This window comes from Lactuca serriola, chromosome 1 (genome assembly GCF_051521515.1).
Source record: "Lactuca serriola cultivar US96UC23 chromosome 1, Lser_US96UC23_V15, whole genome shotgun sequence".
Classification (NCBI taxonomy): Eukaryota; Viridiplantae; Streptophyta; class Magnoliopsida; order Asterales; family Asteraceae; genus Lactuca; species Lactuca serriola.
The window spans coordinates 53,848,814-53,853,181 of NC_136408.1; positions in this window are offsets into that span (position 1 = coordinate 53,848,814).

The following is a 4,368-nucleotide window of genomic DNA, read 5'->3' on the forward strand; positions in this document are numbered from 1 at the left end:
AGAAGGCTCATATAATCCTTTGAGTAGCAGATTCATCCCTAAAATGGTTAGACTCATACGAAAGTTGTGCAATAGGGTCAAACCTATTACTTTGAGATTACTCAATCCGTCTGTAAGTGACTTAGTACCTTCGTCCGGTGAGATAATCCTCACACAAGATTCCTCCCATTACTCCCTTCTATCCGAACACCTTGCTGTCTCTTTACCACTTTCCGGATAAACCGAGACTACCTTGCTCCCAACTGATCTATCATTACTTGGAATACCGTACTCCCACCGGTTACTGAACCCAAGCACAATCTATCAGTCGCTTCTAGCGACTTCTAAAGAAACTCCGGCTATCGAAACCACTCGATCCACACTGTCACTCACGGCTCCAACATTCCTGCTGATCCTCCCGATCATACTGTCTGACTACAAATTGCCAGCGAATCTACTACAAAAGGTGAATGCTACCAGAACTGTTGTAGTCTTACATCACTCCTGGTCTCTAACGACCTACCACCTTCCGAATCCAATCATACTGTGGCCTACTTACATCCGTGCGGGCTGACCTGCCCTGGTGTAAACTATCTAAAGAATCCCACAAGAGAGTCACGCATCTGATACATTCTCACTGCCGACTAAAGACTGGCGAATGCTACAGGCCACCCCACAGTCTTACTATACCAATATGCTGATGGCTAACTAATGAGTGCCATGGGCCACACTGCAATCTTACTATACCAATATGCTAATGGCTAACTGATGAATGATATGGGCCACCCCGCAGTCTTACTCTACTAATATACTAATGGCTAACTGACGAATGCTACAGGCCACCCCGCAGTCTTACTATACTAATATACTAATGGCTAACTGACGAATGCTACGGGCTACCCCACAGTCTTACAACGTTTCTACTCTATCTGCCAATTAATGAATCCTACGGGCCACCCCATAGTCTTACAACACTTCCACACTGTCCGCTAACTAGTGAATGCTATGGTCCACCCCGCAGATTGACAACACTTCTATATTGTCTGCCGACTAGTGTTGTGGGCCACCCCACACTCCTTCCGCATTCCCTATGCCACCTAATTACAGGTGAATGCTACGGCTACGCCCACAATCTTACAACACCCTAACACTGTCTGCCAACCTTGCGAGTCCTACAGCTACACCCGAAGACTTACAACACTTTAACACTATTTGTCAACCTTGTGAATGTTATGGCTACACCGCAGACTTACAACACCCTCTCATACTATCTGTCTACTAGTGAATGCTACGGAAATCCAGCATTCTTACGACACTTTCCATACCGGGTCGAACATGCGCTTGACCTAACACTCATCTGAACTCATGTCCTAACTGGAATCCCCAACCTGATTCCCTAAGGCCTGCTATCATGTGACCCTGCTGCATCAGTACTGCACCCATACCCATGATCGAAGCATCACGTTAAACCACGAAATCATCTACACCCTCTGGCAGGGTGAGAATCGGTGCCTCGCACAACCGCTTTCTGAGAGTCTCAAAGGTTGTCTGCTGCTTAGGCCCCCAATGAAAGGCCACCGACTTCATGGTCAGTCGGGTCAAAGGAACTGCAATCTCGGAGATGCCCTGTATAACTCTCTGGTAATAACCCGCTAGACCCAAGAAACTCCGAATCTTAGTTGGAGACCTCGGAATTTCCCATTGCATCGTGGTCTCTATCTTGGCCTGATCCACCAGAATACCCTTCTGGTTGACAAGGTGCCCAAAAAATTGCACCTCGTGCAACCAGAACTCACATTTGGAGAACTTTGCAAAAAGTCTCTCCCCTCCCAGAGTCTCTAGCATCTCCCTCAGGTGCTACTCATTCTACTCCTCAGTCTTGAATAACCCAAGATGACGCTGTACTCTTGAAATCTGGTCCAGTCTGACACTTCAATCCATCTCCCATGCTGACAACTGGAAGCCTAAGTCTTCACCCTGGCTGATGAATCCTCGTTCTCACTTCCACTCTCACAACACCCCTGAACTCTAACCGAACACAACCCATGCGAGGAATGAAATTTTCTTGAACATCCAATGACTGAACACGCATGTGTCTAACACTCGCAACCGCCTCCACTATCTTCATGCTATCGTCCTTCCCTAGCCACGGTGGTGCCTTGAACTCCAAAGTTCATCCATAGACAATTGCCAACCATACCTAAAACATGATAGAACCACTGAATGCTGACTTCACTGAAGAACTATCACTCTAACCCTGACCGAGTATCCTCTAAGTAATACTCCTGCACATATCCCGAAAAAGATCCGAAATGATAACGGTACATGCAGAACCCACTCCACAAGATGTGTCCCTCTATGGGTTCATCAAGGACTTTTTGACATGCAGGATGGCATATATGATCCTTGATAACCTAGACCCTAGCAGAAAACCGACCCGAGATCTGACTTATCCAAACTCACTCACAATTCCTAAGCGATACGTATTCTCAACATCCATCTAGTAGCAGTAGAAGATGACATACCCGCAATATTTGGAGGAATCTTAATCACCTTTTTTTGACATGACCAACCCCGCTACCCTATAGCAGCCTAAACCCTTGGAGCAACAAACTCCCTTGTGCACTTTCCCGTACGTGCTGCACTGACTCCAGCCATGCTGGCCTTTCACCCGATGATCAAAAGTCATGGGTGTTTTCCCGACACCCTCTACTATACATACTTGGCGCAACCCTCTCTTCCTAGGGTGCTCCAAATTGATCTCGCATCTGCAAACTCTTGGAAATCATATCCTTTAGTGTCTGACACCCTGTCATGATCACTTGCCAATGGCAAAGATGCAACAACTGGAACATCCTCTGTCCCTAAACCGGGTTACAAACTCCTCCCAGAAGCTTCTCATATTCTCCAAGACTCTCACCGATTCGAGTATGGATCCTGTGCTTTCAGTAGTACGGGCCTAGTACTATCTTCCACACATATCCATACTTTTCTCAGCAAACCTCCTGAGTCCTCCAAGTCACACCCTCAAACTGATGCACCTAAGTCTCACTAAACTTCACTACTAACCCACTGAAACATATCCTAGGCTTTCCTAGGTTCTTAAACCCACCCAGTCCTCATCTGCTGAAAGACTCTTCATGATGCCAATTAACCACTAAATGAACACCATCACATGTGGCGAGGCTCGGATTATCCTTTGAGTAAAGGACTCATCCTTACAACGGTTAGACTCAGACGAGAGTTGTGCAATAGGGTCAAACCCAGCACTCTGAGATTATTCAACCCTCGTCACATGTGACTTAATGTATTCATCTGTAAATGAATTCCCATCACTTGAATTCCCCCAAAGCACAAAGCAAGCAACATTCAGACAAATAGGAAATCTAACCAACACACTCCAATAAAACCATTCTATCCTCTTATCAGGAATCGATACTGACATGAGATTCTAAGGCTCATACAATCAGGCATAACCTAAACAGGCTATCCTATTAGTGACTAATCAGTACTATCATGAAACTCATCAAGAATATACAGCAGGCATATAAAGCATATTCCTAGATCCTTAGCCCTAATCTAGCATGCAGTTCTCATACACATACAGTAGGCATATAAGGCATCCTTCCTAGATCCTTATCCCTAATCTAGCATGCAGTTCTCATAATCATACCATATCATAAAATAACATGTATGAGTATCATGGGGGAAAACTTACTTTAGCATCGGCTGAGTGCACGCGTCGCACACCTTGTTCTTTTCAAAGTTCCCTTCTCTTTTCAAATTCTTTTCGAACTCCTTTTTAATGAATGATTCTTCTTTTGAAAATTTTCATACCAAGTCCTTAGTTTGACTCCAGACACACCCGAGAGTGTTCCCGAATCCCTCAAACCAAGGCTCTGATACCAACTTGTAACATCCCAAAAATCATGGCCAAAAATTTCAGTTTAAATTAAATTGAAACAACTTAGTAACTTTGCTCAAACATTGAAAAACATTCTACATAAAACAATAATTAGAGTATTAATCCGAAAGATCATATAGTGCGGAAAATATAGTTTGATGCGCTGCGATTGCTCCGAGCTCCTTCGTTTGAAAACGTAAGTACCTGAAACAAAAGTTGAAAGTCGTAAGCATAAAGCTTAGTGAGTTCCCCAGATACCACATACCATACATATCAAATGATCCATACATGCCGTACATAACCATGAGCCATACATATATCATAAACAAATAAAATGCTATATGCCAAAACATAGTCTTGCCACTATGCCACGAGCCGCCACATGGTCTTTCTTGCCAAGACGGGGGCCACCCCTTGGGTCTTACACACAAGTGCCAAGAGCTGCCCCTTGGTCTTCCATGAAAGTATCACAAAGATAACTAGCA